Source organism: Canis lupus, chromosome 28, assembly GCF_003254725.2.
Source record: "Canis lupus dingo isolate Sandy chromosome 28, ASM325472v2, whole genome shotgun sequence".
NCBI classification, from domain to species: domain Eukaryota; kingdom Metazoa; phylum Chordata; class Mammalia; order Carnivora; family Canidae; genus Canis; species Canis lupus.
The window spans coordinates 38946056-38965491 of NC_064270.1; the positions used below are offsets into that span (position 1 = coordinate 38946056).

The window sequence follows — 19436 nt, forward strand, 5'->3', positions numbered from 1 at the left end:
CTCGTGGGGGTGGCTTTGGCACAGGGTTCCCTGGTGTGGTCAGAGGGAGCCCCGCTGCTCAGGGCAAGGCTTTCCTGCCTCCTGCGGGAGCTGCTAGGTCCCGGGATGGGTCACAGGGGTCGTGTCCTGGGGCCGCCCGGGAGCAGCCAGACTCTGCAGTGACCCTCTAATCCTGTGTGCAAGCAAGATAAGAAGCTTCTGCACAGCGAAAGAAACAGTCCACAAAACTACAAGACAACCTGCAGAATGGGGAAGAGATTTGCAAATGACACATCAGATCAAGGGCTAGGATCCAAGATCCATAAAGGACCTATTAAACTCAACAGCCAAGAAACAAACAGTCCAGTCATGAAAGGGGCAGAAGACACGAGCAGACTTTTCACCGAGGAAGACACAGACACGGTCCCCAAGCACATGGGAACGTGCTCCGCATCCCTGGCCACCAGGGAAATACAGATCCAAACCACACTGAGATCCCACCTCACCCCAGTGAGAACGGGGGAAATTAACAAGACGGGAAACCACATGTTGGCGAGGATGTGGGGAAGGGGGAGCCTCCTGCACTGCTGGTGGGAACGTGACCTGGGGCAGCCACGCTGGGAAACTGGGGGGAGGGTCCTCAAAGAGGTAAAAATGGACCTGCCCTACGACCCAGCAATTGCACTGCTGGGGATTTACCCCAAAGATACAGATGCAGTGAAACGCCGGGACCCCTGCACCCCGATGTTCACAGCAGCAACGTCCACCGTAGCCACACTGTGGGAGGAGCCTCGGTGCCCATCGACAGATGATGGATCAAGAAGCTGTGGTCTATGTGGACGGTGGGATATTCCTCGGCCGTTAGACACGACGAATACCCACCATGTGCTTCGACGTGGATGGAACTGGAGGGTGTGACGTTGAGCGAAGTAAGTCAGTCGGAGAAGGACAAACATTATATGGTCTCATTCATGTGGGGAATATAAATAATAGTGAAAGGGAATAAAGGGGAAAGGAGAGAAAATGAGTGAAAATATCAGGGAGACAAACCATGAGCAACCCCTAACTCTGGGAAACAAACAAGGGGCAGTGGAGGGGGAGGTGGGCGGGTGGTGGGGTGACTGGGTGACGGGCACTGAGGATGAGCACTGGGTGATATGCTATATGTCGGCACATTGAACTCCAATTAAAAAAAAAAAAAAGCTCTGAATGAAGTGGGAGAAACGGTGCCATGACGCCGTCCCCTGATCTTGACGGATGCAGCCAGTTGGCCACCTGGGGGACAGCGTTTGAGCTGAGTCCGGTCATTGTGGGGCTGGCCGTGGGGTCTGCCTCCCGCTCTGGCCTCAGGTGCCCCCTGCACAGGTGCCCTCTGCACAGGTGTCCCCCGCATAGGTGCCCCCCTGCAAGGTGTCCCCCACACAGGTGCCTCCTGTAGAGGTGCCCCCCCCCCCGCAGAGGTGCCCTCCGCACAGGTGCACCCCCGCACAGGTGCGCCCCCGCAAGGTGCCCCGCACACAGGTGCCCCCCGCACAGGTGCCCCGTGTACAGGTGCCCCCCTGCAAGGTGTCCCCCGCAAGGTGCCCCGTGCACAGGTGCCTCCCCACACAGGTGCCCCCCGCACCGGTGCCCTCCGCACAGGTGCCCCGCGTACAGGTGTCCCCCCACACAGGTGCCCCCCCCCGCACAGGTGCCCCCCGCACAGGTGTCCCCCTCACAGGTGCCCCGCGTACAGGTGCCCCCGCGCACAGGTGCCCCCCCCCCCGCACAGGTGCCCCCCGCACAGGTGCCCCCCGCGTACAGGTTCCCCCCCGCACAGGTGTCCTCCGCACAGGTGCTCCCCCCCCGCACAGGTGCCCCCCGCAAGGTGCCCCCCGCACAGGTGCGCGCCCCAGGCCCAGGCGCAGCTGGTGCGCAGGCTCGGCCGCGCGGGTAGGGAGTGCGCAGGCTCTGGGCTCCCGCCCCCCGGGCTCGGGCCAGAAGCGCCAACTTTGCGGGGGCCCGGCCCGGTGCGAGCCCCTCCGCGAGGTAAGGCCCGTGCGCCCCCTCCTGGCGGGTCCCGGGTGGGCCCGTCCGCGGCCGCAGGGTCTCGGGGGCGCCGCGGCCTCCAGCCCCGGGCGGGTGACGGCGGGCGCTGCTGCTGAGCTTTCCCGCCCCCGCGGCGGCAGGGCCGGGGGACCTCGGAGGGACCGGGGACGCGGAGAAGGTCCCTCCACGGCCTCTCCCGCCCCCGGCGCCGCCCGTCGGAGCGGTCGGCGCGAGCTCGAGCTCGGACCCCAGGGGCCCGGGCGGGCGGGGCGGCACGTGTCCACGCGGGGGCGCTGCACACCGCGCTCCGGATCGGCCCGCGCCGCCGCAGGGAGGCCGCCGGCACCAGGGGGCGCGCGAGGACCGGGAGCGCACAGGAGCTGGCCCGCCGAGCCCGAGCGCGCAGCCGTGAGCCTAGAGCCGTGAGCGCGCAGAGCCGTGAGCGCGCAGAGCCGTGAGCGGGCAGAGCCGTGAGCGCGCAGCCGTGAGCCTAGAGCCGTGAGCGCGCAGGGCTGTGAACGCGCAGCCGTGACCGCGCAGAGCCGTGACCGCGCGGAGCCGTGAGCGCGCAGAGCCGTGACCGCGCAGTCGTGAGCGCGCAGAGCCGTGAACGCGCAGAGCTGTGAGCGCGCAGTCGTGACCGCGCAGAGCCGTGAACGCGCAGAGCTGTGAGCGCGCAGTCGTGACCGCGCAGAGCCGTGGCCGCGCAGGGCCATGAGCGCGCAGCCGTGAGCCTAGAGCCGTGAGCCTAGAGCCGTGAGCGCGGAGCCGTGAGCGCGCCTGGGGGGTCGGGCCGGCGCCCCCCTAGCGTCCCGAGAGCGCGCCCCGCGCACCTGTGCGGAGGTGTCTGTGGCTCGCGGGGTCCGGCCGGGCCTCCCTGCATTAGGGCTGCGTCCTCACACCCCGGCGGCCTCGTCTTCCCTCCCGGGCCCTGGGGCCTTGGGGGTCAGGGCGGGCGGGCGCAGACCTCGTCCTGCTGCCGGCTGCGTGGCGCCACCGTCCTGGGGGTGGGGGGGGGCGTGCAGGTGCGGCACCTGGGGACCTGGGCTGAGCGCAGGGTCCAGGGTCCTCGGCGTCCCCGCCGGTCCCCGCCCCGGCCCGCTAAGGGCCCCTCTGGAGTCACCTGGTGCAGCGGGAGGGAGGGTCACCTGTCCTGACGCCGGCAGAGGGGCCGCCCCAGGGAGAGCAGCCCGCACTCCCCACCACGCAGTAAGGCCGTGTGATTGTGCACTCTCACTGGGGAGCCCCACGGCAGCAGGGGCCGCGGCCTTGAGACACACAATCCTGGATGGGGACCCCAGCTCCAACCCTACAGCTGCACCCTTGAGCTGGTCTTGACATATCCTGAGTTCCTTGTTGCACAGAATTCCCAACTCCTCTCATTGGTTTGGGGGTTTTTCCCATTTTTGGTTAGGAAACAAAATCAGAGCTGAAAAGGGAGAAGGGGAGGTGTCCACTCCTAGAGGCTTATCTCCCTAGGTAGATGCCAAATCCCTAAGAACACTTCCCTGGGAAGAAACCTGCCCCTCTCTCCCGGCGGTGCAAGGGGATGGTGTGGGTGCTCAGGACACACAGGACAGCGCCTCCCCCAGCCCCGCAGCTGTCTCCGCCCCGGCCACCTTGAGGTGGGCCCAGCAGACCTTCAATGTCAGAGGTGCACCAAGGGGCCCTGGGGAGGTGGACACCGTTTGAGCTTAGATTTTATTATTTTATTTTATTTTATTTTATTTTATTTTATTTTATTTTATTTGTTTTTTAATATTTTTATTTAGTTATTCATGAGAGACACACACACACACAGAGAGACACAGAGAAAGAGGCAGAGACACAGGCAGAGGGAGAAGCAGGCTCCATGCAGGGAGCCCGACATGGGACTTGATCCCAGGTCTCCAGGATCACACCCTGGGCCAAAGACAGGTGCTAAACCACTGAGCCACCCAGGGATCCCCCTGAGCTTAGATTTTAAAATCAAGATTTGTTTCCTAGACTAGGTTCAGATTTAGGGAAACACTGAGCAGGTGGACGGCAGGTGTCCCCTGTTGGAGCATCCGACCTCCCTGGGGTCCGTTTCGAATAACCAATGAGCTCGTGTTGCTACAGCATCATCAGCTGAAGCCCGCACTTTCTCAGAGTCCCTTAGGTCTCACCTTCTGTCCCCTTCTGCCCCCAGATCCCATACAGCGCTTGCTTGTCATGTCCCCGGCGACCTCTCAGGCTGGCCTTGTTCTGATGACCTCGACAGTCTCCAGAGTCTGGCCAGGTATTTCAGAAGATGTCGCTCCAAAATCGGGGTTTGTCTGAGGGCTTGTCGTGATTAGATTGGGGCGGTGGGTTTGGGGGAGGAAGTCCCGGAGGTAAAGTGTGCCCCTCCTCACATCCTAGCAGAGGATCCATACTGTCAACGTGGCTCGCCGCTGCTGACCTTCACCTTGATCACCTGGCTCAGGTCACGTTCGCATCAGGTGTGGAGATGCTGAGTCCAGCCCCCGTGGGTCCCACTGTGGTCTTTGGAAGGGAGTCACCACGCACCCACACTTAAGGGGGCATCTTCAGGGGGAGTATTTAATGCATTGCTTGGAATTCTTCTACGTGGAAATTTTGGGACATTTTCCCCTTCTTTCCATTTGTCTATTTGTCCAGTCACTTGTGTATCGTCAGTGTGGACTTATGGGTATTTAGTTTAGACATAAAGGTAGGAGAGATACGGTTTTAAGGTTGGGTAAGGCTGGTGGTGTAGACATGGCTTTTGTGATATGGGTCTCTGTTCTTGTCTGTTTGGACTATTTCAAATGAAGTGAAAGAAATGGGGTTAGGGCCATCACTGGGGGCCCGGAGCAGGCAGGTGGGCAGTCACTGACCCCATGGCCCTGTGCTGGGGAGGACCAAGCCTGGACGGGTGGCCACCTGGGTGTTTCTACCCCTTCTCTCTGACCTCGCTCCCTGTCTGAGGTTACGTCCAGGGCTCCTGGGGCGCAGGCCCAGCTCCCGCCGGCAGCACAAACCTGCCATATTCAGTGCTCTTGCTCAGCCTGGCCCAGACCAAGAGCAAGTCTCAGACCTGCTGGACCAGGGCCCTGTGTTCCCAGAAGGCCTCCATCGGGCATGCACACAGTCTTCCACTGGCCAGCAGTATGGGGGCCATCCAGGAAAATGTGACTTTGCAAAGTTGTGGGCGGGAGGACACCTGGGCCCTGTGTGTCCCTCAGGGATCTTCAGACACATCCACAGTTTGTGCCCCAAATGGGACTGCCGTCCTTGGTTTGGAGCCACACTCACAGCCAAGGGGAGGCGTGTCCTTGGGGGCCCGGCCCCCTCTCCCGAGCACCCCCACCAGCTCTCATCCCTCACCCCCGCCTGCTTGGACTGCATCCCGCCTGGGCTGTTGGATGTGGGCTCATTATCTTGTCTGTTTTGGGGGATGGTATTAGCTTGGCAGTTAATAAAGGATTTTAATTAAAGAGGGAAGACTCATTTTGGCAAAGTAGACTTGTTCCCAAACTCAAATGACCTATCAAAGTTAAAAGTTTGGTGTATTTCTGTACAAGATTCTGCTGCTTTGGGGGCAATCCACCCTGGCACCCGGCGCAGACGCTGGGCATCCTCCCTCTTCCCTGCTGCCAAAGCCCAACCGCCCTCCGGATCCTCGCTTCTTCAGGCTGCCCACCTCCTGCCGTCCCCAGAGGCCCCCGTGGGTCCACACGTGCCCTCTGACTCTTCTGGCCTCTGTGTCCCCAGGGTTTGGCCTCCCGCAGGAGCTTCCCCGGGCTCCGCGTGCCGTTGGGGCTGCTCCAGCCTGTTGTGCACATGCTGGCCAGTGGGGCTTCGACACAACTTGGTCGTAGGTTCCCACGCAGCTGTAAGAAACAACATAGAAGAATGCTGGTGCCCTCAGCTTGTTCCCCGTGAGAGGCATCGTGCAGTTTGGGGACAGCGTGTCAGTGCCAATGTGACCCACCAACCTTGATCCCATCTCACCGGTTCCGTTTCAAGGCTGCGCCCCGACAGGTGCACTTACCTGGTGATCACAGCAGGATTCCGGTTTCCAGCGTGGGGGAGCCAGGCCCACGCCACCCTGTGCAGCCTGGCGATTTAATAGGACTCACTTCTTTCTGGGAGTGCTCTGTGTTAGTTATGCTTTCATGTAAATAGGACAAGTTTCTTTCTTTCTTTTTTTTTTAAAGATTTTCTTTATTTATTCATGAGCAAAGAGAGAGGCAGAGACCCAGGCAGAGGGAGAAGCAGGCTCCATGCAGGGAGCCCGACATGGGACTCGATCCCGGGTCTCCAGGATCACACCCCGGGCTGCAGGCGGCACTAAACCGCTGAGCCACCTGGGCTGCCCTATAGGACAAGTTTCTTGTCACCCCCTGTATCAACTGTCTGTGGCCACAATAACAGCACCCTGTCCCTTGACTCCCTCTGTCTGGCTGTCTGTGCCCTCGTGTGTCTGCTACCCACGGGGGTTCGGGAGGGGTCTCACATACATGGGGTGCGTGGGCTGGGCTGGGGGCTGGCTGACCCGGCTGGGCTCTGTGGGGCCTCTCATCCTCCCCCTGGCCAGCCTGGGCTTGCTCTCGCCATGTCGCAGCGTCCAAGAGAGGAAGTAGGCGCCTCTGGAGCCCAGGCGGAGGCTGGTAGCCTGACCTTTACTCCGCAAAGCCGCCCCAGTTCCAGGGGTAGAGACAGACTGTGTCCCTTAGGGGGCTGCAAAGGTGCATTGACATGGGCCAGGTTGCAGGGGGGAGAGGTGGGACCTGCCCTCCCGACCTAGGGCAGCAGCTGAGCGACAGAGACAGAGCAGGCGCTGGTGTCCCCATCAGTGTCTGGGAGGACAGGCATGTGCGTGCGAGTGCGTGCAGATACAAGCCCGTTTCCAACGTGTCTCGTTTGTGTTCCTGTCAACACCCCCGGGATGCCTTGCGAAGGCCAGCACCTGAGCGCGCATGAGAGTTGGGGCAGGAGCTCCCGCCGGAGTCTGCAGCCGCCAGCAGAGTGTGGTCCAGGAGAGACCCCGAGATGCTGGCGCATGACCTTGCAGAATGCTGCGTCCGTCCCCTGCTCTGGAGTGACTGTTCTCTGTGACAGGATCCTATGAGGACCCGCGGGCATGTGGGCCACGATGGGGCACCCGCTCCCCACTCCGTGGACGAGGCCAAGCTCCGTGAGTAGCTGGCCCCACCCACCCCCCCGGAGGCTCCAGACTGAGGGAGGCCTTTGGGGCGTCTGGGCCTGCCCTCCTGGGGGCAACGGCTCCCGCTGATGCTCACCAGGCTGCCCCTCCCCAGGCCGGGGGGCCTCATGGGCCCTGAAGTGGAGAAGAAGCTCCCCAGCCCCCCACATTCCCTGTCTGCTCCAAACTCCCTCTGTGGGCGGGACCCGGTCACATTCGATGGAGCTTTCTTCTCTAGGGACCAAGAGTCTTTTATTAGGAGGTAAAAACTGATTTCTTTTTTAGGGTTTATGGCTGAGACCCTCGACCCAGAAGACAATTCTGTAGGGAAAGAGATGGTGACGCCTCCAGGTCCTCCATGAACACCGATGACCTGACGGTTGCGTCTGTCGCGCCGAGCGGACGCCGCGGGGAAGGTGCAGGTGCTCGGCCGCCCTCGGAGCCCGGGCGCGGGACGTCCTTCTCGGAAGCACCAGCGGCCACACACAGATCGACGCCAGCTGCTCACTGACAGGTTCCCGGGGAGCACGTTTGGCTTCCTGTGCAAACACGGGAATACCTGATTCCAAACGTGGATCAAGACCTATTGTAAGAAGGACAGCAGTTGGGTGACCGGTCGAGACTGTGCCTCTTGCGGCCGTGGGTCCCCCGGAGAAGCGTGTCCCGTTTTGTCCTCGGGCTGCACGTGGGGCGGGGGAGTCTCGCCTGCAGGTTTCCTGGGACACCTGGACGGTCCTAGCAACGTCTCTCCTCCCTCCCGGGCGCGCTGCAGCTCTCGGTCTGTCTGGGTCGCAGGACACGGAGAGAGCGACTGGGTGTCCTGACGTCCAGGTACGTGGTGTGACACACGCGGCGGAGCTAAGAGGCATCGGGCCGTGAGCGGCTGCGCCCACTGGGTAGGGACACACCTCCCTGGACCTGGCGTGAACGTTCACGTGGTCACCCGGTCGCTGCTCAACACACCCTCTAACTTTTACTCCGTGTTTCCGGCAGCCCCGGTGACGGGAGGCGTCCCGGCTGTGGGACCCGCGTCCGGGTTGGGTCCTGGCCTCCGTGCCCAGCTCCGGGGGCTTCGTCCAGAGCAAGGGGGGCCGCGTTCTCGAAGCTGGCTCCCTGCAGTGCCCTTGCCTTTCCCCGGACTCAGACTGTAGAGCTGTTAGAAGTCAGAGGCCGGGCTGGGAGGATTTACAGGGACAACGGAGGGTGGAATCAGCCACACTTTGCTTTAATCAGGCTTTAGTTGCTGTGGCCTCGAGGCCTGTCAGCTTCCGAGGTATTTGCATATCAGCACGAGGCTGTCCTGGGTGTTAATCCTGTTTACCTCTCCCAGCATCTCCTCCCGCCTTCCAGCAGGTGTCTGACTTCAGTGGCTGCCTCTGGGGGACTCCTGTGCTGGGGACACCGGCCTCCTCTGCTCCCTGGGCGGAGCCCTCCAGCCCGAGGGTAGATGGGGTTGGGGTCAGAACAAAGCCTGGTTTGGGGGACGGGGGGGGGGGGGGGGGGGGGGAGGGGGGGAGGGGGGAAGGTGGGTGGGGAGGTGGAAGGCGGACTGGGAGAGGGAGATGAGACCACTGCTCCCCAATGGGTTCCTCCCCGGCTGGGGGGGTGCAGAGAGCCCCACGGTCTCCCCAGGTGGTGGTGGGACTGCAGGAGGGGCCAGCACGGGGATGGGGGTAGAGGGAGGTTGCCCCCTGGACCCCGGGTATGAGGCTCCCCAGGGGCAGGGTGGGGATGCCCTGCTCCCTGCCTCTGGCGGGAAGGGTGTGGAGGAGGCCCCCTTCCCTCCTTCCCTGCCCCCCGCCCCAGTCCCCGGCCCAGGCTTTGGAGTCACCCACAGGGAGGCAGTGTGCTGGCAGAGAGTCAGGGCCGCGGGAGGGGAGCTGTGCGCTGGAGCGAAGGGGGTGCAGGCTGAGCAGGAGCAAGGGGGGCAGACCAGGGCTTGGGGCGGGGTGGGGGTGGTCCCAGGCAGAGACAAGCGCGGCGGGGACAGAATGGGGCTCTGGGCCCAGGGTGGAGGGGCAGTGGTGCGGTGCCCAGGTCCCTGAGGGCAGCGGGCAGAGGGTGGTGTTGGGTGTGGGTCCTGGTGAGGGGGCGAGGGAGCCAGGGGCTCGGCCGCTGGGCAGGGGTTGCCGGATAAGGTCAGCCTCGCTCTTCAGTGGCCCCTGCACATACTGAGCCCAGAGGGGCTGCTCGGGCCTGCGCAGTGCGTTGCGGGCAGCCCGTGTGGGGGGACCCCTGAAAATGAGTTAGGGGGATGGGCCAAAAGCACGTAATGCGCTGAGCAACTGACGCACAGGCGGGATGTTCGGGGCCGCAAGGAGCAGGTGTCCTGGGGTTGAGGCCCCTCACAGCTCTCGTGTCCCTGGGGACAGGGCCCTCCCCTTCCCCGCGCCGCGGCCTCAGGGTCCCAGGATGCTCCCAGGGCCACGGTGGAGCTGGGTGCCAGCGGGCGGGGGGGCGCGGGGGCTTCTTCCCCTTGAGAGGAAGAGCGTTTGCAGCCCCCTGCAGCCGGGCAGCTGGTCCCCTGCGGGAGGGACCCTGGCAGGGGGCAGGAGGGGCGTGGGAGCCCAGCCCGGCCGGAGCCATGCCTTCCCCTGGAAGGGATGAGCACAGATTAGCGCCGTATTTCAGAATTAACTCTTCCTTCAAGCGAGCATCACAAGTCCCATAATTTCATTAGGAGCAATCTAAAACTCCCTTTGCTTTTATTAGTTTGGAAGCTGCTGGCAGAGTGGCCTGGAGGACACGGTGGCTCGCAAGACGGGAGGAGGAGACCCCTCCCCGGAGGCCGTGACCCGCAGACCGGCCGAGGCCCGGCTTCTGTTTTTGAGGCCCCCGCGCCCACGTGCAGTGCAGGATTGTCTAGTGTCGGGAGGGACGGGGGACGCGGGCCCCACCACGGGGGACACGAGGCGGAAATCAGCCGGTCCCAGAGCAAGTGCGGCAGGACTCCATCGTCGCCATGTAGACGGGGAGTGGATGGTGGCGTCGGGGTGACGGGTGCTCGTGGTTAACGGGGACAGAGCTTCGGTTGGGAAGGTGAGCCCGTCCTGCGGGTGGACGGTGCTGACGGCTGCACAGCAGTGGACGTATTTGGTGCCACTGAACTGTGTCCTGCAAAATTGCCTAAAACGGTACCTTTTATGTTATGCATATTTTACCACAATTTAAAAAATAGAATTATTTTTTGAGGAGACCCTGGTCAGCTTTGCACGTGAGCCCTCAGTGAACTTGCTCATCAGCCCCAGGTGGGAGGCGAGGCTGCCTGCCCAGTGCCGGGGACGGGGACGTGCAGGGTTGGGGGGCGGGGGCGCTGGGGCAAAGGCATCCTGGCTGCTGGTGTCACCTCTGGGCGTGACCTCTGCCCCTGTTTCTCGGAGTGAGGCTGCGAGACTGGGAGGCTGGGAGGTGAAGACAGACACTGAGGAAGGGCTCTGGGCACTGAGTGCGGTTGCTCTGACCAAGCCCCGGGGTGAGGTCACTGTGACGGGGTGGCCACGCGTCCCCTGGCTCATCTCACGTCACCCCCCTGCACCATTACTAAGGTGCTCCCCAAGGTGGCTCGTTGTGTGGGTGACATGTCCTAGGGCCACCCCTCCTAGGAGGTGCGTGGTGAGCCCAGCTCCTGCTGGGGGAGGAGGGCTTCAGCCATGGGAGGGCTGGGCTGACAGCAGCCCCTCAGCAGCCAACCAGGGAGTTGCCCTCCGCACGCCCCAGGTCATGCCCCTCCCTGGGGGTCAGGCGGGAGTGTGTCAGAGCATCCCAGTGTCAGAGCTCCCCAGGGGGGCCTCGCCTTGCCCCCCACCCCTGTCCTGCTCCCCTCCCCCGGGGGGTCCTGCTCAGAGGGTCCCTAGGAAAACTCCTACACACTGGTGTCCGGGTCAGGACGGACTCTCCACGTCCCCGGGGGTGGCCTCTGAAGTGAGATGTGGGGGTGGGCCGTGAGGACCCGCCTCTGGTCGGTGGGGTGGGGGGAGCCCGGCCTGACCCAGGTCATGCTGCCCTGGTGGATGGAGGAGGCGGCAGCAGGTGGCGCTGGGGGAATGTGGGGATGTGACGACTCAAAGGCAGTGGTCCCCGGGGATGACCTTGGCAGCAGCTGGAGCCCCTGGCTGGCGGCAGGGACAGAGGACCTGAGATTCGGGATGGGGTCCCTGAGGATGTGGGGCCTCTGATTCTGTGGCAGAGAATCCGGCTTCTTCCCCGCAGGCCGCGCCTCCCCTCTGGGCCGTAGGTCATGGACGCGGCCGTGCAGTGAGGGCCGGGACAGGATGCGTGGGGCTGGACGTGGTGCCGGGAGTAGTGTTGCTGGTGGGGCCTGGGGCTGGCCGTGGGGAAGAGTTCTGGAGTCTTCTCAGTGCACAAGGTGGTTTTTGTAAAGCAGGAGGCGGGACCCCTGGGATTGGGAGGAGCGACCGGTCAGGGTCACAGCCTTGGGGTGGGCGGTGTCCCGGCAGGACGTCCCTGAGCTGCAGGAGGCCCACGGGACCCGGGCCGGCCGTTGTCCAGCCAAGGCAGTGCGTCCGCCCAGCGAGGCACCTGCGTTAGGACGCTGGGAGCTTCCCAGGATCCCCCCTCCGCCTTCTGGTGCCCGCCCGGGCTGCGTGTCTAAGGACGTGGAGTTGCAGCTCCGTGTCCCTCTGCCTCGTTTCCCACGTGGGGCAGAACAGGGCACGTGTGACGTGGGAGCTCTTCCTCGGGTTGTGACCTTGAGGAGTGGGGGCCCTGCAAGCTCTGGGGCAGCTGACGGAGGGGGATGTGCTGGAAGCCCCCCTGTGTCCCCGGGGAGGGCCTGGAGGTACTGGGCACACCGTGTGGGGCCCCAGCACCCGGGGAGGGGACCCCACGCAGAGGGAGGCTGGTGTGAGCAGCCCCGGAGTACCGAGCAGAGCAGGTGTCGGTTCGGGGATGTGGAGAGCTAGGTCGGCCCTGGGCTGTTTGGGGGCAGCCAGGGGGCCCAGAGGCTGGGGGCTGCCTGGGACAGGGCCCTCTTCCCACCCGGAGCCCTGAGCGAGGGCGGCCTGGTGTCCTGGAGGAAGGACCGGGTGGGGGCTGCTGGCAGGTCCCGGCGGGGGGTGGGGGGAGGCAAGGCTGGTCTCCCGAGCCTCCTTGCTGAGCTGTGAGTTTGGGTCCTGTCACCGTGGCACCTGCTCCGTTTGGCTGCAGGCCGGGTGGGGTCCCCGGGGAGAAGAGAGGAGCACGGGGCCTGGGGGCCACCTTTGCCTCTTAGTGGGAGACGCCAGAGTCCCTGAGAGAGAAGACGTGGAGGTGAGGGCCCGACCTGCGGGAGCAACAGCGGGAAGATCCCGTGAGAGGCAGGAGGAGTGAGCGACACCCCCCCCCTCCCGCGCTCACTCCTAAAGCTTTCAAAGACCTATTTATCTACGTTCTTACGGCAAAATAAACACCTCTTGAGATTTACCATCTTCCCCTCCTAAGTGTGCAGTCGGCTGCTGCTTGGGGTCCGTGTGGCTGGGGAGGGGGCGCCCCAGGGCCTGAGCGGGCCCCGCCCCCAAAGCTAACACAGGATCCCCTTCTGCTGGTGGCTAATGATCCAGGGACCCCGGCCTCCTGGCTTCTGCCAGTGCGGCCTTCCCTTGAGAACCCACAGACCTGCTTTCTCGTCTTCCCCAGATTTTAACATAAGAAAGGATCTTACCCTCCCGAGAGAGGAAGTAGCCTTTTAAGAGAGCTTCTTGAAAGTCAGAATAATTCCCACAGGTTATTTTTAATGCTCTTGTTCTAAGAATTGCACAAGGAATAGTTTCTCTCTGTAAGCCCCAGTGCCCGAAGACCCGGCCTGCCCGCCCTCCCTCCCCCTTCCTCCCCCTCCCTCCCTCTTTTCTCCTCCCTTGCTCTCTCCCTCCCACCTCTGACCTCTCACCCCCTCCCACCCTCCACTCTCCCTTCTCTTTCCCCCTCCCCCTGCCCTCCCCACTCTACCTCCTCCCTTCCCTGTAGGTGGTGGTGGTGGTGGTGGACTTGCAGGTGTCAGGCTGATAACACAGTAACTCTTGCAGGTGTGGCCCTGTGTCTCATGCCTGGTGCTCTGAGGGGCTGGGGGGTCACTAAGTGCCCACTGTGACCCTTGAGTTCGCTGGTGGGTGCTATGCCCTCTTGTGTCCCCCACGAGGCCCAGGGGCACCCCTGTGCTTGGGCAGCAGCTCTCTCTGCGTCAAGCTGTCTCGGAGATGGTGGCTGGCAAAGGATCTCTGTCCGGCTGCAGGGGCCAGAAAGCCCAGCATTGTTGGTTCGGCCCACAGTTCTGGTGGACGATGGCCTCCTTCGTGGTCAGGGAGGCAGTGTCCTCCATCCTCTGGCCACGGTGGGCAATGCACAGGCGGGAGGCGTCCTCTCTTTGAAGCTGGGTGGTCATGGGCACAGCCTGTTGGGCAGCCTGGGGCTCCTGGCTGGTGTCCGGTGCCCTCCGACCCCTCCCCACCCACAGGACTGCGGCCGGCCCAGTGCCGTGTTCTCCGCTGCCTGTCTTCTGACCTTGGCAGCCAAGCCTATGAAAACCCATTGAGAATCTGATATTATGGATTCCTTAAATGCTGTTATTTCGTGTCAAAAATACTGCCCAGAATACTTCACCACATTCTTGAAGGTCACAAAGGGTGTATGAAGCCGATTTACAAGGGTGCTTGTTGTGAACCCAAACTTATGGACGTTTTTCCGTTTCTTGTGGGTTTTCACTATTCAGTGGGCAGTGAGATTTATCTCATGCGTTTGTTTTCATTTTCCTCCAAAGATAATTATACGTGATACACTCTGGCATGCTGAGTTCCCCTTTCTGTGTTCCTTGACTTTGAAAATGTGAAGATATTATAAATTGTGCAATAAAAAGCTGATTCTGTATCGAAGGAGACAAAAAGGCTCTCTTTTCTAATTGCGTGTGTTAATCTTGTGCACATCTTCATTAGGGGCGTTAGTATATTGGAAAGATGCATCACAGTTGGCAAGTAAGAAAGCATCCTCATCAAACACAGGTTAATCCATTTTTCTCTGTTGACGGCCCAGGGTAAGGACGCATCCAGGATGGGGCTCAGGTCTGCACACGGGACCCTTCTCGTCTGCCTCCTCGGGCGGCACGCAGCCTCGGAAAAGGGCTGCATCAGGCCTGGAGCACTCAGGGCGCCGAGCCAAGCTCTTTCCCTGCACCAGAGCCTCACAGCAAAGCTGACTAGCGACTGAGACCCCATTTTGCAGGCAGGACACGGGTTCAGAGAGGTAAGGATGGGTACAGGATGTGTGGGATGATTTGAGCCCAGGTCTGTGGGTCTGAGCCCAAGGCCCCAACTTTTCCCCTCAACCATGGGCTTCCCTCAGTCTGTGGGGCCCATGGGTGGGAGTGGGGTGTGGTGAGGCAGCCTGTGCATTGACAAGAAGGGGGTCCCTTTGGGCGAAATGTGTTTGTCCCATCTTCCCAGTGGGACTCCTGTTCCAGGGCTGTCCCTGGCCACCCGCTGGTCAGAGGAGGAGCGTGGCCTCACCCCAGGTCGGGTCCACCCCCTGTCCATGGTGCTGGACAAGGACCGGGTGAGGAGGCGGCTGGATGGAGGCCAAGGGAAAGGACAGAGGACCAAGGAATTAAGACCCTCGTCCCTGCCTAGTTAAGCTTCTAACTCTAGGTGTTTGGTTTCAGAGCTGAGAGTGCGGAGGGATTGGGAAAACTTTTTAGCAACAAGCAAACAAAAAAACACTAAAGTAGTAGCTTATTGGTCTAATCAGGGAAAGAATTACGGGAATTTATTTTCCAAAGGAACAGGGTATTTAATGAGACACGGATAAATAGGTCTGCTCGTGTCTTAGAATTTTGAAGGGCTTTGTTTTCCTCTGGCTGCTGCCGTGGAGAGTGGCGTGAGCTCGTTTTGTTTCCACCGTTACTTTCATTCTGTTCATTAACTCAGCTCGCCGGCATTTGTAAGGGTCATCAGGCGTGTTCTGCGCAGACCCGCTCACCTGAGGAGGAGCCTCGTGGATGCTGCGTGGCTCTGCAGGACCCCACACGGCCGCTCCCTGCGCCTCGCCTCCGCAAGGACGGGGCCGGGGCTCCGGTGTCCCGCAGGGTTGATCTTCCCTGGGCAGGTGTTTACCGGCAGGTGGAAGCTTCTCGATGGAACATTCAGAGCCAATGGAGGCCATGGGGCAGGCGGGGGCTGCTCTCGGGGCTGGGGGTGTCAGGTCCCGGTGTGTCGCTCAGCAGCGGCCCCGTCCTTGAGGCATAGACACCTGCACCCCCAGCCAGGCAGTCGAGGCGCAACTATGATAGAGCGTGAACACCTAAGCTGAGGCCTTAAGCGCTTACGTGTGGCCAACGCTGCTACATCTTCCCGTCCTTGTGATTCTCACTTAATCCTCACAGCATCCCGTGAGGTATTTTTGTCTGAAAGTTGAGGAAACGGACACAGAGAATTTAAGGATCTTGATCCAAGCCACGGAACTTACACATCCCAGACTCAGGAACAGCAAGGATTCCCGATACTGGGCTTTAACCCATAAGGTATATGACTGTGTATATGGAATGCTTTTTAGAACATTCTAGAACGTGAGTTTATTGAGTCTTTTCTGCCGATTTCATGAGCAAAGGTGAGTGAGAGCTCGTCACCTTGGCCTTCATGGCTCACCAGCCAGGGTGTTGGGGCCACCCCATGAAGGAGGGGGCAGCTGCTGGACACTGCCTCCTGTGCTCAAGTTCAGGCTGAAGAAGCCCTTGGCAGGGCAGGGGGTGGGTGCGCGGGCTCTGGGTCGGACCCCGGGGTGATCATCCTGGCTGGCGCTGTCCTTGCTGGGAAAATTACTTGACCTCTCCCTGCGTCTGCCTTTTCTTCGGTTAAAGGAGGTGGTGACAGGCTTACTTTGAGGCGCGGTGAGCACGGGCCCGTGGTGCTCTTAGCGTGGGTCTGCAGACAGCAAATACTCACGCGGGCGGGGAGAACTATTTTTCATTTGCACCTGGCCTTGGAAAATAGGTTTTCCTTTTTCTTTGTAAATAACGCAAGTTGTGTATGTTCGCGGGACAAGTTCAAACAATCTAGAAGTATTTAGTTATAAGACAGAAAACCTGCTTCGTGCTCTGCCCTGTGCCTTTCTAGTCTCCTCCCGACGCGGAGCCACTGGCAGCTGCTGGCAGCAACCATCCGGGTGTTTTCGCCTACATATTTACATATATGGACGCACGTATACGCTTTTATTTATCTACGTGTTAAAGCCAGTTAATGCTCATGACCCTGCCCCCCCCCCCCAGCCCCACCACAGCAGTGTGTCCTGGACAGTCTGTGCCACTAGACACACACAGTCAGCATTTACAGGTTTCGTCTCTAATCCCTCCCTGACGTCGTGGGTGTTCGGGTGTCTGGCCTGCCCCCGTTCTCAGCCTTGCCGCTGCCGTCCTTGTACATTCATCTTTTTTGAAGGGAGATTTGGACTCAGTGAAAGAACCAACACGTCCAGTGTCTGCCCAGCGGTCTGAGAACTGGCTGGTGACTCTGTGTTCTCCGTGTCTAGAATATTCCGGGAAGGGCAGGCTGGCCATCTATCAGGGATGTCCTGGGGGGGATTGCTGGGCTGTGGGTGCGTAACTCTTTGAGCACAGAAGGATTCTGGCGTGAAATTAGGAATCTAAGTAGACTCGTCAATGGCGAAATAAAATGGTGAGAACTATATTAAGAAAATTTTATTAAGAGAATTAAATATTAATTGGCACATGGGAGTGCATCCAGGGAAGGATTTCTAGGGAGTAAAAGTTTCCAGAACTGTGTTTTGGGCAGCACAGGGATGTTCAGGCTGAAAAAGCACGGGAACCACCATCAGTGACCACCTATTGGTAAGATATCAGAAGAAAGGCACCTTTTCTAGGTGGCTTCAGAGGGCGGACATAAACTAATAAAGACAATGTAGAGAAGGCAGATTTATTTTATTTTTTTTTTCAGATTTATTTTATTTATTTATTTTTCAAACCTAAAATTTGGTTTATTTTTCTTTCTTTTTTTTTATAAATTTATTTTTCATTGGTGTTCAATTTGCCAACATATAGAATAACACCCAGTGCTCATCCCATCAAGTGCCCCCTCAGTGCCTGTCACCCAGTCACCCCCACCCCCTGCCCACCTCCCCTTCTACCACCCCTAGTTCGTTTCCCAGAGTTAGGAGTCTCTCATGTTCTGTCTCCCTTTCTGATATTTCCCACTCATTGTTCCTCCTTTCTCCTTTATTCCCTTTCACTATTTTTTGTATTCCCCAAATGAATGAGACCATATAATGTTTGTCCTTCTCCGATTGACTTATTTCACTCAGCATAATACCCTGATAAGCAAACTGCAAATGCATAAATACATGAACAGAAGAAGCCACGTTCAAGAGGAAAGCTCCCAGGCCCAGGACTGGAGGAAAGGCCAGGGGGAGGGGGTGAGGAGACTGGAGGGAGGTCCAGGAAAGGTGGGGACCAGATGCAGTGGTGAGAACAAGGCTTTTCCAGCCCCAAATCCTTATTGCAACATCTGCTTTAACCCCACAGCATGTAGGGCCAGGCTGAGGCAATTGCAAAATCTGATAATGTCCATGGGAAAAGTTGCAAACAAAAATGACAAATCACCGTAAGAAACCCATAGCCCAGGGCGCCTGGCTGGCTCAGCAGGTAGAGCGTGTGACTCTTGATCTCGGGTTGTGAGAGCGAGCCCCACGTTGGGTGTAGAAATTAGCTTTAAAAAAAATCTTAAAAAAAACCAAAACTCATAACCCTGAGAAAGTCAGGAGAACCCACATGGGAAAAGGCACACCCAAGGAAGTAGAAGTAGCACAGTCTGAAAATAAGATGGGAGAGTTCAGATTTCTCGAGGAGACTGAAGAGGAAATGGAATTCTTGAAATGGGGACAGAAGGGTGTTAAGCCAGGACCGGGCCAGTTCCCAGGAAGCAGACTCTGAGACAAAGGCTTTTGCGCAGGGGATTTTTGTCTGTGGCTCTTGGAAGGACGTCCGTAGTGCCGGAGGGCGGGCCAGGGCTCAGGGAGGCGCCGGGCAGAGATGCAGCCACACCAGAGGCCTCAGAGCATCCCGTCCCTCAGAACTATGTGCGGGAGGCAGGGGGCATCCGTACCCCTGGGCGCAGCCGTGTTCAGCCGGGCTTGGGGCCACGGGCCTGGTTCTGGCACACTGCGGCCACCGCCTCGTTTTGTGCACACGACTGTAACTTCAGGTAGGCGTCCAGGAATACGGCGTCTCATTTGTTGACTAATACATTGCTTTCCCTGGTCCAGACGTGGTTATCGGATTTGTGCTTTCTGCAAATGTTGTTTCTCCCGTGTTAACCTAATCAAATGGCTCCCAGCTATACAACCCTTTGAAGCAGTTATTCTAACTATGAGGAAATTTTTCTAGCTAAAAAGCCATGCATGGTAACGTTCATGTATATTTCATCGTTGCTTTTGTTTGAAATCATTCACATTAAAAAAAAACAAAAACAAACACTGCTCCAGAAACTGTGTTGCTGTGAAAAGGCAAAAGAGCCCAACACCAACCAGAGTCCCCGAGGACTGTGTGTGTCCCAGAGGGGAGTGTTCAGGTCAAGGCGCCGGCCCTGGTCTCTGGCCAGCGGAGGCCACTCCAGGGAACAGAGCCACTGCGCCCTGGGGCCCCTGCCTCTCCTCCCCAGCCCCTCCTGGATTCCCCAAGACATGCCTGTGCACCCTGGGTGATTTGGGGCCGTCTGCCCAGTGCTGGCTGGTCGGCAAAGCTGTACTAAAACCCCGTCCCAGGGCTCTGGAAGCCCTTCCTCGGAACGAGCAATTCTGAATACTCCGCGCCAGCCTCTCCGGGGGAGGCTCTGGTCCTTTACTCCATAGCGGTTGAGATTTCAAATCCCTTTGCTTTTATGCCCCCCCCCCCCCTTCCCTGACTTGCGCCACGGTTGCTCCCGGAACTGCTAACACTTCCCCTCGTGGCTCAGTACAGTTTCCCCTCCTCTCTCGTGTGTATTTCTTTCCCCGGACGTGCTCGTCAGGGCAGGAGTAGGAGCAGCTCTTTGCAGCCCACGAGTCACGCTGCGTGGTGGTTGCCAGCTGTGTCAGCTGCCCGGGGCAGCCGCCACGAGGGACCACAAACTGCTCAACCCGGATAGATCCTCTCGCATTCTGGAGGCCAGACGTCGGAAGTCAAGGTGAGGCAGGGCCGTGCTCCCTCTAGAAGCTCCCGGGGATCCTTCCTGCCTCTTCCAGCTTCAGGGGTTGGGGAAGACTGTGGCCCCTGAGCTCCTTGGCAGTG

General features: G+C 59.8%; 1 long non-coding RNA gene across 4 annotated transcripts in view; it reads left to right on the top strand.

Annotated features, from left to right (window-relative positions):
* The first annotated feature begins 1913 nt into the window (after positions 1 to 1913).
* LOC112672518 (uncharacterized) overlaps positions 1914 to 19436 on the top strand; it is a 60024-nt gene continuing 42501 nt past the window's right edge. Inside the window, exons 1-5 of one of the 4 annotated variants that reach the window (XR_007406794.1) lie at positions 1914 to 2007; positions 4178 to 4267; positions 6933 to 7168; positions 7463 to 8008; positions 14198 to 14407. This is a non-coding gene — a long non-coding RNA (uncharacterized LOC112672518). Of the gene's footprint in view, positions 2008 to 4177; positions 4268 to 4389; positions 4470 to 6932; positions 7169 to 7462; positions 8654 to 14197; positions 14408 to 19436 lie in introns of those variants that run through there. The other 3 variants (XR_003144336.2, XR_007406793.1, XR_007406792.1) reach the window with 3 other exon arrangements.